The sequence below is a fragment of the Eptatretus burgeri genome, chromosome 10 (assembly GCF_056783735.1).
Source record: "Eptatretus burgeri isolate ZD-2024b chromosome 10, Ebu_testis_v1, whole genome shotgun sequence".
Taxonomy (NCBI): domain Eukaryota; kingdom Metazoa; phylum Chordata; class Myxini; order Myxiniformes; family Myxinidae; genus Eptatretus; species Eptatretus burgeri.
In genome coordinates this window covers 36,163,174-36,178,223 of record NC_140970.1, presented here as the reverse complement: position 1 = coordinate 36,178,223, position 15,050 = coordinate 36,163,174, and the positions used below count along the sequence as shown (strand labels likewise).

At 49.3% G+C, this 15,050-nt stretch overlaps 1 protein-coding gene across 2 annotated transcripts in view; it reads right to left on the bottom strand.

Moving 5' to 3' along the window:
- Nucleotides 1-15,050, bottom strand: part of ASZ1 (ankyrin repeat, SAM and basic leucine zipper domain containing 1) — a 192,412-nt gene that overhangs the window by 101,954 nt on the left and 75,408 nt on the right. The gene's annotated exons all lie outside the window — the stretch shown is intronic.

The following is a 15,050-nucleotide window of genomic DNA, read 5'->3' as shown; positions in this document are numbered from 1 at the left end:
CTGTGGTAACTTGCGCCCGCTTTTAACAGTGGCGTCGCATGAATGTTTCACTATCATGCCCTACATAGAAAGCGAATGTACTTTTGACACCAATTTGTTTATCATACAGTATATTACTAATAAAGTAATAATTGTTGATATTACTTTTGACTTTATAGTATGTATAAGGAGTCGATTTTGTTATTCTGTCTGTCTATTTGTCTATCGCCTGCAGGTCACAATTTAAGCCGATCTTCACGAAACTTCACCACATGGTAGAGTTTGTCATAAGCAAGAAGCCTATTGTTTGAGGTCAAAAGGTCAACATTGGCCAAAGGTCAACAAAACTGTCAAATTTCTAAAATCCTCAATTTTCGTCCGGTTGAGGAGAAATTTGAACAGGATTTTCATATCAGCTTACTGAATTCAACCAACCAATTATTTTTGAGGTCAACATCGGCTCAAGGTCAACAACTATGGTGGTATTTCTAAACGCATCAATTTTCATCCCATTGACTTGAAAATTGAAGAGGATTTGCATATCAGGTCACTGAATTCAACCTCAAATTATTTTTGAGGTCAACATTGGCCAAATTTCTAAAATTGGCAATTTTCATCAGATTGACTGAAATTTGAAGAGTTGCATGTTTGGTCATTGAAGTCAAGCACCAATTATTTTTGAGATTAAATTTGTTTTATGGATTTTGCAAGTATAGTGCTCTGCATGGCATCGTTTTCTTGTTTGTAATATTGGTAATATTATATTTATTTGAAAGATGATATATAAGAAGGTCCACGTGGTCAAGAGTCTCAGCCGTCTCATCTGTCTGAAGGTTGTAAGTGGTCTAAAGGGTCTTTTTGATCTTTACGTTCAAACGGGACATGATTAATAGGCTTATCGTCTTCACAGACTGACTGACTGAAGGCTTCACCACCTCATTGTGGTTTTAGTGTATATATATATATATATATATATATATATATATATATATATATATATATATATATATATATATATATATATATATATATATATATATATATATATATATATATATATATATATATATATATATATATATATATATATATGGTTATGGTTGTGGAAATTCACAGATCACCATTCAGGTTCCCCGAAGATCAGTTATGTCGATAAGTGTGTGTCCAGATTAGATTTCCCCAACGATGTATAACGGGTATTATTCGTGTGCCGGGCTGTGAACCTTTGAGGTAGTGTTATTCTTTCCTATCTTTATTTTAAACAACATCTCCTCACCACCTTCGCCACAACCGCCAACATCTCCACAAACAACATCTCTACAACCACGCCACCTCCACCAAAACGCCAACAAACTCCACAACCACGCCACCACAACGCCACAAAGTTTACAACCATGGCATCTCTACAACCAAAAAGAACAACTCAACAACTCCCGCCCCGATATTCTGGGACGAAAACAGGATTGACGGTTGGGGCGGGTCCCTCAGAACGGGTAAACAAACGTGACGGTGACAAAAAGTATGCTCCGAAGAAAAAGAACCCGATCACTCCTACGATTTTTACCCCGCACACCGAGAAGGGAGGGGCGATAAAAAGGCGCGTTTCGACGCCGAGAGTCTCTCTCTCCTTGGTCAGAGTTGGGCGGTGGAGGCAGCAGCGAAGTCGCCAGCCGGAGAGAGAGGTCGTTGGCCAGGCCCGATCGACCAGGCCGCGCTGCTAGGCCCTGGACCAACCAAGCCGCCGTTACCATAGCTGCCGCTTTGACCACAGGGACATACGAAGGGGCGCCGACAAAAAGACCATCGAGTCGCCTCAAGGGCGACGAAGGTAACCTGCACGGCCTCGCGGAGCTCCTTCGATCATCCCAGCTCTGAGGAACATTAAAGGCTTACGAGCCCAGTTCTCTTCTTTGTTTTCTGGGGTTTTGGCATGAAAGTCTGTGGCGCCTTGTCCGTAAGTAGAATTTTTGTAAGCGCATGTACAAAATAAATAGATATCGGCTGTAGGTTTTTGCTCGTATCTTGTCCCCCATCCCCCCCCCCCCACATTCATTGCATATGTGCATTTGAAATAAATGGCCCCATTGTTGAAATGTCACCTGCTCGTTGCATCTTTTCATACCATTGACTGCCATAATTGCGTTCGGAATAAGTAACTGGCTGATTAATGGCCGATAAAACGTACATCTGGTCCGACAGGGCTTAGCGATATAAAACCGCCCGGCAATCGCAAACGGAACGAGCTGCTTAAAGCAGCTCATTTTCGTGCAGGCTCGGTTAAGGTGTAAATCCCCGGCATTTCTATCTGCGCCAATAATTAGGTACATGGACAATTCGGCGATCAACCCTGTAGCGTGTGGACAGAATAGTTGGCTGATCTATGGTGTGGTTAACAACACCCGCAGCTGGGTTTCGGCGTTGATCCGAAAAGCTGCGACGAGATTGCACGGTCGGTGGGCACGCGCGCCGCAATTTCGCAAAAGGCGGTCGCCCCACACCGAACGGGTGAAAATCCACAATATACACAGTATATATACATGATATTTAAAAAAAAATTGTGGACAACATAAAACAACGAGGTGAATGAGTTGGTTCAGAGACAAGAACAAGCAGATTCGATTTTGGTTCAGTACCGGAACCAGATCCGGCCTGTCAGTTTGACACAAAATGTAAACTGTTCAGACTGATGGAGGCGTACGCTCTACCGAGTGCCGTTATGTTTTCACCCCTGTCTGTCTGTCTGTGAACAGGATATCTCAAAAAGTTGTAGACGGATTCTGATGAACTCTGGTGGAGAGGTGAAATGATAAGACTGATGAAGATTCGGATCCAGACACTCAATTTTTTTTTAGTGATTCTTCACCATTAAAGATAGGTACGATTGTTTTGCATTTTATGTATTTGGTTTTATTTCTTCAAAAAACAAATTATAGGAAGAACAATGTAACCAAGTGGAATTTCCTTTAAAGGTCCCATGACACTCAAAAGTACTGAAATTGCATATATATATATATATATATATATATATATATATATATATATATATATATATATATATATATATATATATATATATATATATATATATATATATATATATATATATATATATATATATATATATATATATATATATATATATATATATATATATATATATATATATATATATATATATATATATATATATATATATATATATATATATATATATATATATATATATATATGCCTGGTGTTGGCGCAGTGGTTAGGGCAGCGGCTTGGGATCCAAAAGGTCCTGAGTTCAAGCCCCGTTGGGCCACTGAATTAATACACCAAGGGGTTGACTCAGCCTGTCATCCTTCCGAGGTCGGCGAAGTGAGTACCAGTGTACTGGGCCGGTGTATACCCCGGTTAAAATAGGTGTACCATATCCCTGTGTCGTAAGAGGCGACCAGGGTTGCGTCAGGAAGGGCATCCGGTGTAAAACATGTGCCAAATCACTATGCGGATCATACGGATGATCCGCTGTGGCGACCCCTAAAAATGGAGCAGCCGAAAGAAGAAGAAGAAGAAATATATATACACACATATATATATATACATATATATATATATATATGTATATATATATACATACATATATATATATATATATATACAGTAGACTAGGCGTAAGTCGTCACCATCGGGACCGAGAAAAAAGTGAGACTTCGAAATGTGACGACTTACGCGTATGCGAACATTCATGATGACTGTGGGGTGAAGGATGAAGTCGCGCGTGGCCTGGACACGTATGTGTGAGAGCCAGCTATTGTACCAAAAGGAAAACACAATCCTCGGGGCATAGGTGGGGGTTCATTGGTGAGTTAGAAAGTGATCAAGCAAAGATCAAATTCATGAATCAGTTTATCAAAAGTAAAGATAATGAACAACTGTAAGACAACTCATATACCATCGGTGATGGTATGGTGACAAATTACATGACACACAGTCATCGTGGTGATGACTACCACTCAATGCCTATGTGTAAGTGAGTGCGGTAATGTACAAAACAAGCCAATATAAAACCATGATCGGACTTCAACACGAAGCTCGATCGATCCTTTACTCCTTCGCGAAGTAATCCGTTATGTTTGACTGCCTCAAACTCTTGGGCATCTGGTGCATGAGAAAGGACTCACACCGGTCATTGTATTCCATGATGTTGTCTGGGCAATCCTCCACCGAAAGACAGTATCGGCGCATCACATCCAGGGCGCTGAATGCCTCCCGAATAGTTGGAGGCGCGTTTGGAATGTATGTCTCCCCTGAGTCCTCAAGATCGACAATGTCCACATCGTCCACGTCACCCGTATCGTCGGAGACGTTCTTCACAGAATCCACAATTTCTGCATCAGTCATTTGTTGGGTGTGCGGAACTCAGCGTCCACATTGATGTATTTTTCCAATGAGGGTATCGCGTCTGAACCAAAGATTTCAGCGAGTCTTTCCCAGACATTGCGGACTGGTTTCCATGGTCCTCATCGCTCTCCTCATCAACTTCATGGGCGCTGCGATCCGCATTGACGAACCCGACCGAACGGAAGCAGTTCGCGATGGTAACATTGGAGACCTTTCCCCATGCGGTTTTGACAGCTATCAGGGCATCCAGCAAATCCCATTTGAATGGGATTCCCTCATCTGCTGCATTCAGGCGACACGTGACAAGGATCTGGCGGTCGTGAAGTTTCAGGTTTCTGATGATGCCACCATCCATTGGTTGAGTGTGACTGGTAGTATTAGTTGGGAGGAATACAAGTTCTATGTTCTCCAGTTGACATGCAGGGTGAGCGGGGCAGTTGTCAACTACGAACGCAATTTTGCGTTTTTCAAGTGACATACGATGGTTCAGTTTCAGCAACCATTGTTGGAACAGGGCAGAAGTCATCCACGCATTTTTATTCGCTGAGTCGGCCACAGGCAGGTGCTTCACACTTTTTAAGGCTCGGGGATTCTTACTTTTCCCGATGGCGTACATCCATGTTCGCTCCAACCAGCAACGTCACACGGATCTTCACCTGCTTATCACCATGATGGGATTGACCAACGAACCCCAGAGACTTTTCTGGCAGCATCTGCCAGAAAAGCCCAGTCTCATCGGCATTGTACACGTCCCGAGGCTGATACCTTTCCAAGATGTCTTTCAATTTGCCATCCTTCCAGTCATGCACCACTGCCGAATCCACGCTGCCTGATTCGCCGCACTTCTTGACCTTGCCGATTCCCCACCTAACTTTGAATCTGTCTATCCAGTGCATCGGCAAGGTCTCGGCATCATCATGCCCGAGGTCCGCAGCGAATTTACGTGCCTTCAGCAGCAACATTTCACCGTCCAACCGAATACTTGGCTGAGCCGCGATTTGCCAAAACCAGATGATGAGCGCATCATCGACATCTTCAAAGGACACACATTTCACGCGTTTCACACTTACCACCGGCCTCGCGATCTTCTCCACTTGTCCAAATATGTTGCCCTTATTCTTCAAGATATCGTTCAATGTCTGCCGTTTGATGTCCAACTTCTCAGCTATGGCTGTTTTCTTCATCAGTGGGTTTGCCTCGCAAAACTGGATAATGTCGTATTTTTCTTGGTAGGTTTTAGTTGTAAGCTTATGCTTAGTCGCCATTGTCCTGCCTGCAGTGCGATCAACGTGTGTACGCAGTTATAAATAGCCTATCACTGGCGGTGTAAACCAATGAGCAAGCATCACGATTCCATGAAATCGGGCTTCTCACGAGGCAGCAGTTCCGTGTGATGAGTTAGGAGTGGTAATTCACTTGAGTTTCCATTACGCGGGAACAGACAACATCTGACGACTTAGACGAAGTGACGACTTAGAGATGACGACTTACAGAGGGATGACCCTTTATTCATAGGGATTTAACATGAGATAAATTCGGGACTTTTTGACGCTGCCGACTTAGGCGAAGTGACGAGTTACACGCTGCCGACTTACGCCTAGTCTACTATATATATATATACATACATATATATACATACATACATACATACATATATATATATATATATATATATATATATATATATATATATATATATATATATATATATATATATATATATATATATATATATATATATATATATATATATATATATATATATATATATATATGTATATATATATATATATATGTATATATATATATATATATATATATATATATATATATATATATATATATATATATATATATATATATATATATATATATATATATATATATATATATATATATTGTTGCGGATTCGCGCCCGCCGGCCTGCGAACGGCCACGTAACTCGAATCGCGGCACGTCGCCCACCGGACGGACAATCCAGTCGTGACCCTCTCGGACTAACGCCGGGAACCAGTCACGGGTGGACCTTTCGGTCTCACCACGATCGTGCCAATCGGCCCCCGCGTGGGATAGGGTTGCTCGCCAAATTCGACCTACCTAAGTACCCACACGGAGGGTAGACCGGGCGATCGCACCTCGCCGCAGGTCGACTTCGGACACGGGCCACTTGAAGCGACCCGTTCCGTACTATCGGGATAACCGAGCGGTGTTATTCGTCGGCCTCGACGGTTCGATTAATTATCGGGCGTTTTAGCCCACGACCAACCCTTTACGTGAAGCAAGATGGAGATTCAATAGAGGAAAAGACGAAGCGAAGCGGGAAAACAGTTCAACAATAAGCACATTTATTTCGCGATGAACGGAAAGCACACGTATACAATTCCACCAAAAGCACATGTAAAAGAAGAAGACAATGCAATATTACACAAAAAGCAAATGCAACAATGCAGATCTAACCGACTACCGGGCACACGGCAACACTTGTACAATTTTACTTCACAGACGGCGCCGACAACACATATTCCCAAAGCAAAAGAAAAGAGAACCACCCTCAAGGATGAGGCGGGCCTGGGGCCGAGACCATGTCGGGCCTACCGTCTGATGATGAGACGCAGAGCGGCGGTGGCGCCTCAACTCCGCGGGCCTCGCGGACAGTGTCTTGTAGGGGGTGGGAAAGGGGCCCCCTTTGTCGCACTATCTCAGCGCGGGGGGAAACAGGAGGGGGTTGCTGATGCTCGGGGGGAGGAGGATATCACCCTGTCTCGGGTCCCGCGGCGAGCGTCTCCTCCTCGACCTCGGGCGCGTTGCTGGCCTCTCCCTGTGCAGCTCCCGGCACCGACGCGAGCACCCCCTCGTCCGCCTTCGCCGCCGTCACCTCTCCACAGCTCCGTCTACTCACCCTCTCCGTCTCCTCTCTTGGCTCGTCCCAACTCTTCGCTCTTGACTTCTCCCACTTCTTTTTAGCTCCACCGACGACTCTCTTGAACTCCGCACAACTCTCCTTTACTGACGAACGCAGCCGTTTTTATAAGCCCGTGGCTTCGCTCTTTCACCCTTGACCCTTTGCCTCCGACCCTTCACCTCTCTAACTCGCTCCCCATTGGACCGAGGAAAAGTGGGCGTGAATGCTTTTTGATCAATGAATTTGCATATAGCGACCGCCATCCAACGCCCTGGAGGCGGGGCCAAATCGCCCCTCGCTCACCGATTGGACGGAACAAAAGTGGGCGTGAGTCGTTTTTGATCCGTTTTCTGCGGAAAGTCCGTGATGTTTTTGAATACGCTGCTCGGTGCGCGCCCTGCACGAGTCCAGTATCGGTGCCCACGAGTGGCGCGAGATGGTGTGGATGCGATGGTGGCGAGTTGTGACGGTAAAGGTCGTGGCGGTTGTGGTGAAGCGGCGTTGTGGTTGGTGGTTGTTGTTGTGAAGCGGCGTTGTGGTTGGTGGTTGTTGTCGTGAAGCGGCGTTGTGGTTGGTGGTCGTTGTTGTGAAGCGGCGTTGTGGTTGGTGGTTGTTGTTGTGAAGCGGCGTTGTGGTTGGTGGTTGTTGTTGTGAAGCGGCGTTGTGGTTGGTGGTTGTTGTGTGATGGCTGTTGAGACGTGGTTGGTGGTGGTAATAATGGCGGCTGGTCCAAAATAAAGATAGTAAAAGAAAAACGGCTATCCTGAAGAGTCGCAGCCCGACTGAATGACATTTATTCCCTCTAGACAACGGGTTTGGGCCTAACTACACATATACTTACAGAGATATCTCACCTAAGGGACCTGAATGGTGGTTTGTGAATTTCGTCAACCACAACACTACCCCCTCCCCCTTTTACAGACTCGTCCCGAGTCGTCAAATTTTCGTGTGCCATCATGTGTAGTTTTCCCCTAGTACATTTTACCTACGGATCCCTGAGTGCGACATTCATGGTAATCGTGTCCCCAAAATAAATAACCTGAGGGCTGAGTAACTACCTAAACAAACTCACTCACACGGACGACTTAAATAAAATTGCCGGCGCTAAGACATACATGCCGGGGGCGCACTCATATGTACAGTACATCTTACCTTAACTTACAAATTTTACACTAAACCATGGCCCAGGATCACTGAATTCTGCAAAAAGAAAGCAGTTAGCAGGGAGCCAGGCTGCTCGCATGCAGTCTCTGGCTCAAAACAATGCAGGTGACAGGGAACGTGGCCGGCTGCTCACACGCAGTCCAAGGCCTTCCCTTTTCAACTGAACGCAGTGAACCACAACGGTGCATGGGCTGCACAAACGTAGTCTCCGTGCCAGCTCAAGTGGCACACGCAATGAACACAACGAATGGATGGATGAATACAAACACGGTGCACGGGCCGCCACTGCAGGCCCGTGTTGTAGCTGCCAACAGGGCAGTTCTCGCAGCTTGCAAACTGTTGCCTTGCGGATCCTGGCGCACATGGCAATGAACAGGGGGGTGGGGCAAAAATTGAACGGGGCTGGTGAACAGGGGCAGTGGGCATGGCATGGCAAAGGCAGCAGGCAAACACAGCCCGCAGAACAAGGCCGTTGCAGGCAAACACAGCCGGCAGATGAACTGGCCGGCACAGGCCTTGAAGTACCACAGCTGCAGATGATCCGGCCGGCACAGGCCTTGCAGCAAAACAACAGCTGCCGATGAAGTGGGCCGGCCTTTGCCTTGCAGCGACGCAGCCAGCAGATGAAGCTGGCCAGCCTTTGCCGTTCGGTGGAGGTTGGTGGAGGGAGTGCGGTGGTGCTGGCCACTCGGAAGGCGGGCTCGGACCTACCTACCTGTCTCCCTCCCACCTATCGCCTTTGCCTGTCATTGTCTATACCCACTCTCTTAATTTGTGAAACCCCAATTTAGCCCCAACTTATTTTTTTGTTGTTTTTATTTTTACTTCCCCACTATTAATCGTCCCCTAACCCCCTGTACTGTCCTTGTTCGGCTAACCTATCCTGTCACCAAGCCTACTCCCAACCCCTACGTTCCCTTCCCGGAGGGGAGTAAGGGAGAGCTAACGTCCTGTGTTGAGGCCCAACTCAAGCCTCAGAATGGCCTCCCCAGAGTTCAGCGATCTAACCCCAAAGTGGGTCCAGCGGCCCACAACGAGAGCAAGGGGATGGATGGTGCGGAGGGGTACACTTCCTAATCTACCCTATCCATTTAACTGTTAAACTACCCCGGGGCTTTCAACAAGCGCCTCTCGCTTAAACTATTGGTTCTAACAACCCAGATTCCCGTCGCCTGTGTTGGTGTCCTCACAATTTCGGGCCTCGCCCCCCAATTTTCTCTCCGTGCCCTCACACGGTCTCATGGCTGGGACACGTGGCTCCCTTTGGCAGGCACGACCCTCTGCCGATTCTCCGACGATGGCACCCCCGGGCACTACACTGCCTCCGAGCCTACCAGCTCCCTAACACCGGGGAGTGCCCCCCCTGGCACCTCCCCTGAAACGCACACGTGGCAGGCTGGCTTCCCAGGCCCCTTTCCGAGGGTCACCCGTGCCCACAACACTGCCCACGCGGCTAATGGCGCCCCGGGCCCCCGCACCAAGCAGGCGCACCCGTGCCCACTACGCTATCCCGGCCCCCCATGGGCCCTTGGCCTACCACGGCCGACTAGCCTGGTGCCCGGGGTACCCACTCAGCGATACTCACCTTTCGCAGCCACGCTCCCAGCCCGTCAACAGGGCTCCTGCACCCCTCCAAATGGGTTTCAAGCCGACACTCCCACCAACAACAAAACGACCTCCATTTTGTAAATTTGACTACCCCCCTAACTCACTCTACACTGACCCCGGGGTCCCTTGGGCGGGAGTCACTCCTCCCCCCAATCACTCATCGCACCATGCATTCCCCATTCGCTCCACTCACACAGACCCGCTGGCCTCACTCACTCAACAAGCACACGTACTCACCTCACAACCCACAACTCTTCAACACACACACACCGCTGAACTCTGCCATCCTTCTAACTACATCCCCTAACTAACTCGTGCTCCCACGTCGTCCCTTACACTATAGCACGTTCCTTTTAACACTACGTAGCTAAACTACGTCCCCTCTATACATTCACTGTCTGTCACTGTCTTCAAATAATCCCATTTTCCCATCCTAAATCTGGCTACAATCCCTCTAACTAATCCATTCCACGGGCCCCATGAGGACTTACCCCTGCCCCATGGAGCCGGTCTAGCTAAGCTAACCCTTCCCCCGAACTAGTTTCCATCCTGTGCCCAGGTCAAGGGGGTCTTCCACCCCTTGCCCAGGAATCCTGTGCACCCGAAAGTGAGGCTTGTTTTTTTTTTTTTTTTCCATGCGCATCACCAGCGCGGCAACTCACAGCTCGCGCACTTTGCACCTGCCCGTGACGTCATGCAGCTGCACGTGTTCCTCGTCCCTCCTTGGACGGTACCATCCGGCAGGGATACCCCTCCTGCCGGATTCCAACCCCACGTGCAGCCATGACGTCACCGTGCGCATAAAAAAAACACAAGCCCCACGTCTCGAGGGGTTCCCCACGCGAACACATGTGCTTTGCCCGTTGGAGCTTAACACACACGATCGCGTGGAGAACCCGTCCGGTCCAAATCCGTAATCCTGCCTAAACTTTGTCCGTCCGCGGGATCGGCAAATCTACCGCTGGCGTTTCCGGACCGGGACTTCACTCTCGCAAGCGAGCACGTGGGGGCCTCGTGCGTTGCACAGCACGGACCTCGTGCTCACTGCTGGGTGAACCCGGCACGGTCCCCGAAACAACTACAGCCGCTACTCGGCTTTCTTTCTTCTGTCGCCGTCGTCGTCGCCATTCAACACACGCACACCTGCGTGTTACGACGCTCACACTCCATTCCATTACATTCACACCGGGAGACGCGGCTGCGTGCTCCCGCATGCCAACCGACATCTTCACATACCGCTCTCTCACACACACGGTCTCCCTTGCATAAACCATACCACTCACACGTGGTGCTCCATTCACTCGCGGCCTTCCACACACTCGTGCCTCACTCATACACCATGCCTCACTCACACACGCGGGGGCACTCAACTGCGGTGTTTCATCCACACACCGTCCCTCACTCACACACGCGGGGGAACTCAACCGCGGTGCCTCATCCACACTGGCCGTTTCATCCACACACACGGCCTCTTCCACACACGGTGCCTCATCCACACACGGCGTGCTGGGAAGCACGTACTCTGGCACCATCGCCACCACACCACTCACACACGGGGTCGCTTCCACACACGGGGACGCACTCACACCTTGCACCACACACACAGGGACAACCACACTGGGGATTCGTGTCCCCACAAGGGTCTCCGGGGCCTCTATACCCCCCAAGCTCTCCGTGCACCTGTCCACAGCACTCCTCCCCTCAACCTCGCAAAGCACGACCGAACTCACCTGGTCGTGACTCTCCTCAAGGGGGCATACTCCCTCCCCTCGTTCCTGGAGGAGGCTATCCCGTTGCTCGCACCGGGTCCCTGCACGGTCCGCCAGCTCACCCCCATTGTCCTCCACGACCTCTGTGTGTGTGTGTGTGTGCGTCACTTACCCCGTCTTCATCGTGTAGTCTTCCCTCTATTTTTTCTGTCTCCCGTGTCTCTGCCAACTCTTCACCCTTTACCTCCCTTGTCTCAACTATTATTTCCGTTGTCGTCACCTCGTCTCTCGTCTCACACGTTTTGGTCTCCCCATTTAATTTTTCCCTTTCGGTCATCGTCACGACCCTCGCCCAACACGTCCCCCGAATTATTTTTTTACCCGTCTCCAACGCGGGCCCGACAGCCGTTGTACCCCCTTCCAGCTCGTTCGTTCCGACACGTGGAGTCGCCATTTTTATCTCCCTGGTCACGGCCTTCATGCCCGCCTGCAGGCATCGGCCCATGTTCTGCGTCTCACCCCGCAGCTTTTTCATTTCTTTTTTCATTTCGTTTTTCATTTCATTTGTATTTGTATCCATCTTTTCGTTCATGTTCGCATTTATCTTTTATGCATTCGCATCCATCTTCGCTGTCATTTCCGCATTCATTTTTGCCAGCATGGTGAATAGCTGGGCCATGTCGGGTGCGCTTGGGTGAGCCGTTTCGGCAGGGGTTGGGGAAGGGTTTTGGTGGAGAGGGGGAGGGGAGGTGTCATACACCGCGGCCGCTGCCGCACCCATTTCGGGCTCTGGGTTCAGTTGGGCGAGTTCGTTTTCCTGTACAACCAACATTTCCTGCACGGGGATTTCATCCTGAGCCATGGATTCTACACATTCTACATCCATTTCCAATACCCCCGGCTCCCGCTCGCCTTGAGACGCCATCTTGTTTCTCTTAAAGGGTTAATTTAGCTCGCTCGTAATTTGGAGGGAATCGGGGTCGCTCCTCTCACCCCTGGACCGATTCCCGTGAATTTAGCCGGAGACAGGAGAGCCCGTTTTCCCGTTCTCCGATACCAGTGCCGCGAGGAGGGCGATGGGTTTATATCGCACGACCTGACACCAGTGTTGCGGATTCGCGCCCACCGGCGTGCGAACGGCCACGTAACTCGAATCGCGGCACGTCACCCACCGGACGGACAATCCAGTCGTGACCCTCTCGGACTAACGCCGGGAACCAGTCACGGGTGGACCTTTCGGTCTCACCACGATCGTGCCAATCGGCCCCCACGTGGGATAGGGTTGCTCGCCAAATTCGACCTACCTAAGTACCCACACGGAGGTTAGATCGGGCGATCGCACCTCGCCGCAGGTCGACTTCGGACACGGGCCACTTTAAGCGACCCGTTCTGGACTATCGGGATAACCGAGCGGTGTTATTCGTCGGCCTCGACGGTTCGATTAATTATCGGGCGTTTTAGCCCACGACCAACCATTTACGTGAAGCAAGATGGAGATTCAATAGAGGAAAAGACGAAGCGAAGCGGGAAAACAGTTCAACAATAAGCACATTTATTTCGCGATGAACGGAAAGCACACATATACAATTCCACCAAAAGCACATGTAAAAGAAGAAGACAATGCAATATTACACAAAAAGCAAATGCAACAATGCAGATCTAACCGACTACCGGGCACACGGCAACACTTGTACAATTTTACTTCACAGATGGCGCCGACAACACATATTCCCAAAGCAAAAGAAAAGAGAACCACCCTCAAGGATGAGGCGGGCCTGGGGCCGAGACCGTGTCGGGCCTACCGTCTGATGATGAGACGCAGAGCGGCGGTGGTGCCTCAACTCCGCGGGCCTCGCGGACAGTGTCTGGTAGGGGGTGGGAAAGGGGCCCCCTTTGTCGCACTATCTCAGCGCGGGGGGAAACAGGAGGGGGTTGCTGATGCTCGGGGGGAGGAGGATATCACCCTGTCTCGGGTCCCGCGGCGAGCGTCTCCTCCTCGACCTCGGGCGCGTTGCTGGCCTCTCCCTGTGCAGCTCCCGGCACCGACGTGAGCACCCCCTCGTCCGCCTTCGCCGCCGTCACCTCTCCACAGCTCCGTCTACTCGCCCTCTCCGTCTCCTCTCTTGGCTCGTCCCAACTCTTCGCTCTTGACTTCTCCCACTTCTTTTTAGCTCCACCGACGACTCTCTTGAACTCCGCACAACTCTCCTTTACTGACGAACGCAGCCGTTTTTATAAGCCCCGTGGCTTCGCTCTTTCACCCTTGACCCTTTGCCTCCGACCCTTCACCTCTCTAACTCGCTCCCCATTGGACCGAGGAAAAGTGGGCGTGAATGCTTTTTGATCCATGAATTTGCATATAGCGACCGCCCTCCAACGCCCTGGAGGCGGGGCCAAATCGCCCCTCGCTCACCGATTGGACGGAACAAAAGTGGGCGTGAGTCGTTTTTGATCCGTTTTCTGCGGAAAGTCCGTGATGTTTTTGAATATGCTGCTCGGTGCGCGCCCTGCACGAGTCCAGTATCGGTGCCCAGGAGTGGCGCGAGATGTGGATGCGATGGTGGCGAGTTGTGACGGTAAAGGTCGTGGCGGTTGTGGTGAAGCGGCGTTGTGGTTGGTGGTTGTTGTTGTGAAGCGGCGTTGTGGTTGGTGGTTGTTGTCGTGAAGCGGCGTTGTGGTTGGTGGTTGTTGTCGTGAAGCGGCGTTGTGGTTGGTGGTCGTTGTTGTGAAGCGGCGTTGTGGTTGGTGGTTGTTGTTGTGAAGCGGCGTTGTGGTTGGTGGTTGTTGTGTGATGGCTGTTGAGACGTGGTTGGTGGTGGTAATAATGGCGGCTGGTCCAAAATAAAGATAGTAAAAGAAAAACGGCTATCCTGAAGAGTCGCAGCCCGACTGAATGACATTTATTCCCTCTAGACAACGGGTTTGGGCCTAACTACACATATACTTACAGAGATATCTCACCTAAGGGACCTGAATGGCGGTTTGTGAATTTCGTCAACCACAACAATATATATATATATATATATATATATATATATATATATATATATATATATATATATATATATATATATATATATATATTGTTACAGCTGTGGAAATTCGCATTACACCATAAAGGACCCTCAGGTGAGATATCTTCATAGGTACATGTGTCGTTAGCCCAAACCCGTTGTATAGAGGGAATTTATGCGATTCATCCGGGCTGCGACGCTTTGAGTTAGCCATTTTTTCTTTCTCTATTGTCATTTTCGACCATTAAGCCGCCAACAACGCAAACAGCCACTACCCTTACCTTCACA